Consider the following 11,649-nt stretch of genomic DNA (forward strand, 5'->3'; position numbering starts at 1 on the left):
CGGAACACACAAGTGATATTTCATACCCTTAAATATAGAGCCGGACACTCTTACCCAAGGTTTTGACATCTATACATGGCGCAGCGTACGGTAATTAGCCGCAACATAGCTATTTCGGCGTACGGTAATTAGCCACCCCTAGCCGATTTCAAAAAACCTGGAATCATTTTGAAACTCATGTTTCTATATTCATCAGCGTACGGTAATTAGCCGCCACATAGCTGTTTTACAAAATATCTGGAACAATTACATACAACCATACATTCCACACTTATTTGGTTTACGACAAATCATATCATTTTCCAATTCAAGTATACAGTTTATACAAATATGAATAACAGTCATCTTAATAATATAGTTTAAACAAAACAAACGGTTTTCCAAACAAAGCAGAGATGATACACAAAATCCTCAATTTTCCTGAAAATTGTAACCCAAAAATCTCATATTTTACTTGATAGATTTCTCCAAATAAGTTACCAAAATATATATACGATCTAACCTACAGGTTTACCGATCCCGATTTCAAAAAGTAACTAATATAAACTGAATTCCCTTACCTTAACTCGAATTTCAACTACGAACTCTACGATCCCTAAAACTACGAACCGAGACTCCAAAACCTATAAACCACAGTACAATACATGCTTACAACTCATACTATTACACGTATTTCGAATTAGAAAAGAAAACTAAGCCTTACCTCGATTTTTGCCTGAAACTTGAAACTACTCGAAATGAGATTCTGATCCGCTAAAAACGTAGAGAATCCTTCTCTGATCCTCGTAGTAACGTCGTATTTATGAATCAAGGCACGAACGAGGAAAAAATCATGAGAGAGAGAGAGAGAGAGAGAGATGGGTTTTCTTAGCCCCAAAGTAACCCTAAAGATCTTTTAAAGGCCTTTGACTCAGGTGGATTCGTCGATGAGATGACGTCTTCGTCGACGAGTTCATCAGGTTCCTCGTCAACGAGACGACGGTTTCATCGACGAGCCAGATATTTCCAATTTTTTCGAACCTCTCGGCATTCCCTCATCAACGAGCCTCTGAAATTCATTGACGAGGAGCCATTAGCCTTCGTCGACGAATGATGGCCTCGTTGACGAAGTCTGCATAATTACCTTTTTACCCCTCTCTTAATTAATTTAATCCATTTATCACAAGTCGGGTTCTTACAACCTCCCCTCCTTACAAAAATTTCGTCCTCGAAATTTGCAATCTCCCATTATGAACACATTCATACTACTAAATACAGACACACTCTAAGATGAACTGGCGGCCATTTATGCGCAGCCCCGTTACGATACATACATACTCTAAGAGGAACCGGCGACCATTTATACACAGCCCCGTTATGATATATATATATATATATATATATATATATACACACATACATTCCCTCACTTATGGCGGAGGAATACCGTGGTTACATACATACACGGTCTCGGGAGCTCACAATACTACAAGACTCTCCCAAAAACTAACCACACAATACTACTACGATAACAGAGTAATACATACATACATACCCATACCGACTCTGCTATCAAGACTACTACTCAGAACAACTGCAGATACTTCCGACGTATTTTTGCTTCCAATTCCCAAGAAGCTTCCTTAACCGTGTGATTTTGCCACAATACCTTTACTAATGGTATTTCCTTGGTACGCAACTTCTGAACTTTATGGTCCAGAACCTGAACAGGTATCTCCTCATACGCTAAAGTATCCCTAATTTCCAACTCATCATAACTGATAACATGTGAAGGATCCAACACGTATCTCCTCAATATAAATACGTGAAACACATCGTGGACCCTCCAGAATGCTGGGGGTAGTGCAACTCTGTAGGCTACCAGACCCACTCGCTCAAGAACCTCGAATGGTCCGATGTACCTCGGGCTCAACTTGCCTTTCCTCCCAAATCTCATCACCCCTTTCATCGAAGCGATACGTAGAAATACCTTAACCCCCACCTCGAACTCCAAATCACGGCGGCGAACATCCTCGTAACTCTTCTATCGACTTTGAGCCGATCTAATCCTCTCCTAGATCAAACCCACCTTTTTAGATGCCTGCTGCACGAGTTCAAGTCCTAAAACTTGACGTTCACCAACCTTATCCCAATACAAAGGAAATCGACACCTTCGACCATATAGGGCCTCGAAAGGTGCCATCCCGATACTGGCCTGGAAGCTATTGTTATAGGCAAACTCTACCAATGGCAGAAACTGTATCTAGCTACAACCGAAGTCTAACACACAAGCCCGTAACATATCCTCCAAGATCTATATCGTCCTCTCCGACTATCCATCAGTCTGGGGGTGGAATGCCGTACTGAAAGTAAGCTTTGTCCCCAGTGCTTCCTGTAAGCTCTTCCAGAATTGAGAAGTAAACCTCGGATCTCGATCTGAAACAATGGACATCGATACCTTGTGCATTCTCACTATCTCATGCATATATAGGTCCGCTAGCCTACTCAAAGGGTAGCTAACCTTCATCGGTACAAAGTGACTAGATTTCATCAACCTGTCCATGATTACCCAAATAGCATTTTGCTCGTGAAGCGCTGGTGGCAATCTAGTAATGAAGTCCATGGAAATGTGCTCCCACTTCCACACAGAAATAGGCAAAGGCTACAACGGCCCTGTCGACCTTTGATGTTCAGCTTTCACCTACTGACACGTCAGTCACTGCTCCACGAACCAGACAATCTCCCTCTTCATACCACTCGACCAGAAGGACTCGCGTAAATCCTGATACATCTTTGTATTACCCGGATGTACCGTATACAAAGAACGAAGCACTTCCTCTAGAATCGTCCTTCTGATCTCATCATCGTTTGGATCACACAGCCTAGTCCCAAAACCTCAACACACCTCCGTCAGAAATGTTAAAATCCGCAGCTAATCCTTGCTGTACTTTCTCCACAGTCTTAACCAATTCTGCATCCCTAGCTTGCGCGGCTTTAATACGCTCAAACAAAGTCGGTTGGATCACCAAGCTAGCAATGAAAGCCTGATAATCACCAACCACCAACTCCACCCCAAGGCTTTCCAGATCCCATCTGATATGATGCTGAGCTACAACTGTAGATACTGTCGCATGCTCTAACTTCTGACTCAATGCGTCAGCTACCACATTAGCTTTCCCCAGGTGATAACTGATCGTGCAACCATAGTACTTGATCAACTCTAGCCACCACCTTTGCCTCATATTCAACTCCTTCTGCTTGAAAAAGTACCTGAGGCTTTTTTGGTCAGTGAAAATCTCACATTAAACACCGTATAGGTAGTGTCGCAAGATCTTCAATGCATAAACAGCAGCCACTTCTAGATTATGCGTAGGGTAATTCTTCTCGTACTCCTTAAGTTGCTAAGAAGCATAAGCTACTACCTTACCCTATTGCATAAGTACACATCCCAAACCCTTTAGGGACGTGTCGCTATAGATCACAAAACCGTCATCCCTCGATGGAATGGTCAATACCGGAGCAGTAACCAGTCGGTGCTTCAACTCAAGAAAGCACTACTCGCAATCACTAATCCAGTAAAACTTCACCCCTTTCCTGGTCAAGCGTGTCATAGGTCTCGACAATTTAGAGAAACCCTCTATGAACCGACGATAGTAACCCGCCAGTCCTAAAAAACTCTGAACCTCCTATATACTCTTCGGTCTCATCCAGTCGACCACAACTTCAATCTTACTAGGATCAACTGAGATACCGCCCTTAGACACCATATGGCCTAAGAACCTGACCTGATTCAACCAGAACTTACACTTCTTCATCTTAGCATACAATTTCTTCTCTCGCAGAATTTGTAGTACCAACCTCAAATGGTTTCCATGCTCTTCTGAAATCCTCGAGTAAACCAGAATGTCATCGATCAACACCACTACAAACTGGTCTAGGTACTCATGGAAAACCCTGTTTATCAGATCCATGAACACTGCTAGGGCATTAGTTAAGCCAAACGGCATAACTAAGAACTTATAGTGGTTGTATTTGGTTCAGAAAGCAGTATTTGCTACATCCTCAGATCTAACCCTCACTTGATGATACCCTGACTGTAGGTCAATTTTCGAAAAGACCCGCATTCTTTGCAACTGGTCAAAGAGATCATCGATACGAGGTAATGGGTAACGGTTCTTCACAGTCACCTTGTTAATCTCACAGTAATCAATGCACATACACATCGATCCATCCTTATTTTTCACAAACAAAATTGGATCTCCCCAGGGTAAAACACTCGGTCGAATAAAACCTTGGTCCAGTAATTCCTGCGACTGCTCCTTCAACTCTCGAAGTTCTGCTGGAGCCATTCGGTACGGAGCTTTAGAGATCGGTGCCTTGCCAGGCAGCAATTCTATCGCAAACTCCACCTCATGATCCAGAGGTAAAACGAGTAAATCATTAGGAAACACATCCGAAAACTCGTTGACTACCCGAATATCCTTGAGTCTCGACTCATCCCGCAGTGGTTCCTTCATACAAGAGAGGTACCCTTGACATTCGTTCAGGAGTAGCCTCCTTGCCTGTAATGCTGATAGAACATGTGGCGTCGAATGCACACAAGATCCTACGAACTCGTACTCCTGCTCCTAGGAGGTCCGAACACTACTATCTTCCTACGACAATCAATCATCGCAAAACTGGAGAATAGCCAATCCATCCCCAGTATGAAGTCAAAACCATACGTGTTGTATACTACAAGCTTCGCTAGTAGCATTCTCCCTTGAATTACAACTGGGAAGTTTCCTAACATCTTAGTACAGATCGTTACACTCCCAGTCAGCGTAGCCACAGACAATCTCTCATCCATAGCTCGGGTTTCAACTCTACATAACTTCACAAAACTAGCAGATATAAACGAATGGGTTGCTCCCGAATCAAATAAAAGAACTGCTCTATTCGAAAGTAGTAACATGGTACCTGTCACCACGTTCCCAGTGTGTTCCGCATCTACTGGAGTAAATGAATATACCCTCGCCGGAGCCGTGGTTGCCTGGTAGTTTCCCCGAGACATCAGATTACTCCCACGATTCTGGATTTGTGCAGGCGTATCTCTCCTTGGTGCCTGACAGCTCCGTGACATGTGGCCCGGCTTGCCACAGTTGTAGCAGTTACCCCAAAATGGCTGACATTTGCCATTGTGCCTTTTACGGTACTTGGCACACGGTGCGGAGGATGGATCCCCTTGATAACTCTGCAGCTCAGCGTTCTGCCGATAACCTAAACTATAGTTCTTTTTCTTCTTCCACTGTCCCTGCTAAGGACCAGTCTGAGAACTAGAAGATACCGGCCTCTTCCCTTGATCTTGCACCACCTCATCTCCCTAAAGGTCGGTCTCAACTATGGTGGCTTTATCCACCAAAACAGAGAACTCATGGATCTGCAGCATCCTGACAAGACGGCGGATGTCTTTCCTTAGACCCCTCTCGAACCTCCAAGCCTTCTCATGCTCATTTGAAACCAAGTATGGCGCAAATCGAGATAACTCGATAAATCTGGCGGCATACCTCTGCACCGTCAGAGTTCCCTACGCCAAGCCCGAGAACTCATCGAATTTCGCATCATAAGTGGAGACCGGGAAGTATCTCTCGAAAAGTACCTCATTAAAGCTATCCCACGTCATACTAGATGGACCAGCTCTTTGCCTCTCAAGCAGACTCACCGCAGTCCGCCAACGCCCTGCCTCCCCAGTTTGTTGGAAGGTAGCGTACAAGACCTTCTACCTCTTAGTGCAGTGGAGGACTTCCAAATACCTCTCGGTCTTCTCGACCCAATCCTCCGCCACAATCGGATCGAGTCCTCCCGTAAATGTCAGAGGGTGCATGCATGTGAACCTCTCGATGGTACACCCCGCATCAGTAGGAGAGCTCTCGCGTCTCCTAACACTCCGCTCGATCTCTTAGATAACCTGCCTCGCCAAACCACGAGACATAGAAGGAGACTCATCACTCGTCGTCTCCTCGGAGCCACTCTCCAAGTTATTATCCTTGGGCTCCATTCTGAAAATAGACTAGGAATAGGTTAGAATTCCTATATCGTGCACAGTTAACACAATCAATCACCTAATCATGTTAATTACCAATCTTACGGGTCTAAGACAGTCCCGTCACAATGACACAAATCCATCAATAGTCTGCCTTACTTTTATTGGAATCGTCATTCTAGGAAAAATACGGAATACCACTGAAAAATCCGATCTAGCAATAGAACAACCCTCAACCAACACTACCCACATCCAACGTCCTATAATCTGGTATGTACTCATAGCTAAGCCTAATCAAGTCTACAAGACCTAACAAGTTGGTTAGCTCTAATACCAAGCTGTCACGCCCCGAACCCGTAGATGGGTCCCAGGTGTGAAAATAATAACCTAACATGTCCCTGTATCAATTAAAACATACATGATACAATCCAATAAGAGGGTCCGACCCCGTGGGGTATACGGATGCCCTATACACATACACATACACCTCCATACTCATCAAATATGCAGCAGAATACGGTCTTTCTATACATGTACAATACCATACCAGAATCTATACAAAGCTAGGATATACCTTCCCATAATTACAATACATACTCCAGGTGTCTACAAAAACCATCACGACAACCCGGTTACAAAACTCGTACCTAATTAGGCCCCAAATGTAGCTAAATGACACCCCCGCTTCCGGATGCTAGGATGCTAATTACGGCTACCTGAAGGACCTGAAAACATTTGTACCTACATTCGAGGTGAGACACCTTTCAGTAAGGAAGAGAGCAGGTTATATTAGTATGTGTCATACCGGTGTTATTTTACGTAAAACATAACACCATAAAATACGATACTGTTCGAAAACATTTCCATACAGTTCTAGTATTTTCAAAAATCCATTCTAGTACATACGATATCCAAACATATGATCAATGTTGTCACACTAATACGCAACTACTCAATGAAACTCGAAGCTTCATAGCTATTATGTTGCCAATACGGTGTAGCTCACACTAATACACAACTCCTCTATGAAACCCGAAGCTTCACAGCGATTACATTACCAATATAGTGTAGCTCACACCCCTTGGTGACTAGCCAGAACACACAGGTGATATTTCACACCCTCAGATATAGAGCCGGACACTCTCGCCCACGGTTTTGACACCGGTACATGGCGCAGCGTACGATAATTAGCCACCACATAGCTGTTTCAGCGTACGATAATTAGTCGCCCCTAGCCAATTTCACAAAACTTGGAATCATTTTGAAACTCATGTTTCTATATTCATCAGCGTATGGTAATTAGCCGCCTAGCTGTTTTACAAAATACCTGGAACAATTACATACAACCATACATTCCACACTTATTTGGTTTACGGCAAATCATATCATTTTCCAATTCAAGTATATGGTTTATACAAATATGAATAACAGTCATTTCAATGATACAGTTTAAACAAAACAAACAGTTTTCCAAACAAAGCAGAGATGATACCCGAAACCCCCAATTTTCCTGAAAATTGTAACTCAAAAATCTTGTATTTTACACGATAGATTTCCCTAAATAAGTTACCAAAACATACATACGATCGTAACCTATAGGTTTACCGATCCCGATTTCAAAAAGTAACTGATATAAACTAAATCCCCTTTCCTTAACCCAAATTCCAACTACGAACTCTACGGTCCCCAAAACGACGAACCGAGACTCCAAACCTATAAACCACAGTACAATACATGCTTACAACTCATACTACTACACGTATTTTGAATCAGAAAAGAAAACCGAGCCTTACCTTGATTTTTGCCCGAAACCCAAAACTACTCGAAATAAGATTCTAATCCGCTAAAAACGTAGAGAATCCTTCCCTGATCCTCGTAGTAATGTCGGATTTATGAATCAGGCGACGAACGGAGAAGAAATCAAGAGAGAGAGAGAGAGAGATGCGGTTTCTTAGCCCCAAAGCAACCCCAAAGATCTTTTAAAGGCCTTTGACTCGGGTGGATTCGTCAACGAGATGACGTCTTCATCGACGAGTTCATCAGGTTCCTTGTCAACAGGACAACGGTTTCATCGATGAGCTGAATATTTCCAATTTTTCCGAACCTCTTGGCATTCCCTCGTTGACGAGCCTCTGAAATTCGTCGATGAGGAGCCATCAGCCATCGCGGACGAATGATGGCCTCATTGACGAAGTCTGCATAATTACCTTTTTACCCCTCTCTTAATTAATTTAATCCATTTATCACGAGTCGGGTTCTTACACACCTTTCTCAACAAGCCCTCGGGCGAAGAGTTTGTCTCACCCAAACGTAACATGTTCTACTCGCATAAATACTGCTAATACCATAATACATTTTTTTGTTTGCCATTATTCTGCATCTCTCAACTATTCATGTTTTCATCTTTTACTTTTCATCTTATTTCACTTTACATGACTCTTTCCCATTTTACATTGTTCACATTTCACATTTCATTTCTATTTCATTCATTTCCATTTTCATTTCATACCCAACATCTTTCAACTGTTTTACCAAGCATCTTTCAGTTGTTTTACTCAGCATTTTTCAGCTGTCATACATTTACCCAACATCTTTCAGCTGTTTTACCCAATATCTTTCAACTGTTTTATCCAACATTTTTCAGCTGTTATATATTTACCCAACATCTTTCAACTGTTTTACCTAACATTTTTCAGCTGTTATACATTTACCCAACATCTTTCAACTGTTTTACCCAGCATATTTCAGCTGTTTACATGGTTGCATTAACACATACAAGTAGCATAATTCATATCATATTTCATTCTCAATGTATTACTTACTTAACCTGCATCTCATACATTTAACATATATTTCCACACAATATTCCTATTTACTAATGCCACATAATTTAGAAATAAAATTCATACACTGCCTGTAAAATAAGCCAACCAACATTTAATGTTTATATACTGAAAATACCTTTCATTTCTTACATAATTACCCTGAAAATATTTTTTCACTTTCATCAATTCATTTTCGTATATACGTATCTAATAAACAGCCCTAAACTTGAAAAAATATAATTTAAACAATTGACATTTTAAACTCATACCGAGACATATACACATATATATAACATAATTTATTTTTCATTAAATTCATAAAAATTCTGGTTTAATATATATTTTTTCCTTTACCTGATTTCTTGAACTATGCCAATAGGGACTCCGAAAAATACCTGCAGCGCTCACCCGAGCCCTGAATAAAAAATCTTAGTTCCATCAAATTAATCTAAATAAAATATTATTTTAATATTTCCTAAGCTCATAAATTTTAAATAAATAATTATACCCTTAACTATAATCAATTTACCAAAATTTTCAAATCCCACTCTCGCTTTAAGTGGGGTCTAGAAAACCCCAATTAAAAATTTACTCCGAACAAAATGACGACGATTACGACTAGGACCCTATGGTGGTGCCTAATCGTCGATTTGACTGAAGATCTAATGAGAAATTGAGAAATTAGGAAAAATTTGTCTTACCCCAATAATGGTGCTTACACCGCTTCCACGACAAATCCGCTCAAGTAAAAATATCAATGGCGGAATTAGGAATCCAACGACACCTTCTGTTTTCCGATCAGTACTCGTTAGGCCGACGAAATGAAGGAGAGAAAGAGAGGTGGAGACGGAGAGGCGAGCGACTGAGAGAGAATAGAGAGAGCTGGCGTAGGAAAAATGTCTAAAAGAAAGCTTCTCAGCTTTCTTAATTTTCTTCTTTCTTTTTTCCTTTACTTACTTATCATATGATAATACTAATATTATATATATATATATATATATATCATATTATTTATTCAACAAATCAAATTTAATAATACTTAATTAATTAATTGATTAATAATAAATAATTTTAATTTAATTTAATTTTTATTCCTTTTATTTTTTTATTTAATTAATTGATTTAATAGTTTTTAATTTATTAACTAATCAATAATTACTTTTAATTTTAATTTTTTTAATTAATAAATTTTTTTTCAGGTTATTACATTAAAGGTGGATCAGCACGAGTACATGTTGATCCCGACTGAGTCAGATAATGTTAGGGGCACAGGTATAGGTCTATGATTAAGATAATAATGATTTAATTTGGTTATGGATGATGGATTAGTAAAAATTTTGAGGAGGAAATTCTTTAAAGGAGGGAAAAATGTAATAACCTGGAAAAAAAATTATTAATTAAAAAAAATTAAAATTAAAAGTAATTATTGATTAGTTAATTAATTAAATATTATTAAATCAATTAATTAAATAAAAAAATAAAAGGAATAAAAAAATCAAATTAAATTAAAATTATTTATTATTAATCAATTAATTAATTAAGTATTATTAAATTTGATTTGTTGAATAAATAATATGATATATATATATATATATATATATATAATATTATTATTATCATATGATAAGTAAGTAAAGGAAAAAAAAAGAAAAAAAGAAATAAAGAAGAAACTTAAGAAAGTTGAGAAGGTTTCTTTCAGACATTTCTCCTGCGCCAGCTCTCTCTGTTCTCTCTTAGTCGCTCGCCTCTCCGTCTCCGCCTCTCTTTCTCTCCTCAATTTTGTCGGCCTAACGAGTTCCGATGGAAAAATAGAAAGTGTCGTTGGATTCCTAACTCTGCCACCGGCATTTTTATTGGGGCTGATTTGTCATGGGAGCGGTGAAGGCACCATTCCTAGGATAAGATAATTTTTTCCTAATTTCTCAATTTCTCGTTAGATCTTTAGTCAAATCGACGATCAAGCACCATCATGGGGTCCTAGTCGTGATCGTCGTCATTTTGGTTGGAGTAAATTTCCAATTAGGTTTCTTAGGTCCCACTCCAAAGTGAGAGTGAGATTTGAAAATTTTGAAAAATTGGCTATACTTAAGGGTATAATTATTTATTGAAAATTTATGGGCTTAGGAAATATTAAAATAATATTTTATTTAGGGTTAATTTGATGGAACTAGGAGTTTTGATTCAGGGGTCGGATGAGTGTCGCAGGTATTTTTCAGAGTCCCTGTTGGCGTAGTTCAAGAAACCAGGTAAGGGAAAAAATATATATTAAACTAGAATTTTTATGAATTTAATGAAAAATAAATTGTGTTATATATTTGTGTATATGTCGCGGTATAGGTTTAAAATACCAATCATTTAAATTATGTTTTTTTTGAGTTTAGGGCTGTTTATTAGATACGTATATGTGAAAATGAACTGATGAAAGTGGAAAAATATTTTCAGGGTAATTATGTAAGAAATGAAAGGTATTTTTAGTATATAAACATTGAATGTTGGTTGACTTATTTTACAGGCAGTGTATGAATTTTATTGTATGGCATGAGTAAATAGGAATGCTGTGTGGAAATATATGTTAAATGTATGAGATGCAGGTTAAGTAAGTAATACATTGAGAATGAAATATGATATGAACTATGTTGCTTGTGTGTGTTAATGCAACCATGTAAACAGCTGAAATATGCTGGGTAAAACAGTTGAAAGATATTGAGTAAATGTATGACAGCTGAAAAATATTAGGTAAAATAGCTTAAAGATGTTGGGTAAATATATAACAGTTGAAAAATGTTGGGCAAAACAGTTAAAAGATGTTGGGTAAAACAGTTG

This window comes from Malania oleifera, chromosome 4 (assembly GCF_029873635.1).
Source record: "Malania oleifera isolate guangnan ecotype guangnan chromosome 4, ASM2987363v1, whole genome shotgun sequence".
Lineage (NCBI taxonomy): Eukaryota > Viridiplantae > Streptophyta > Magnoliopsida > Santalales > Ximeniaceae > Malania > Malania oleifera.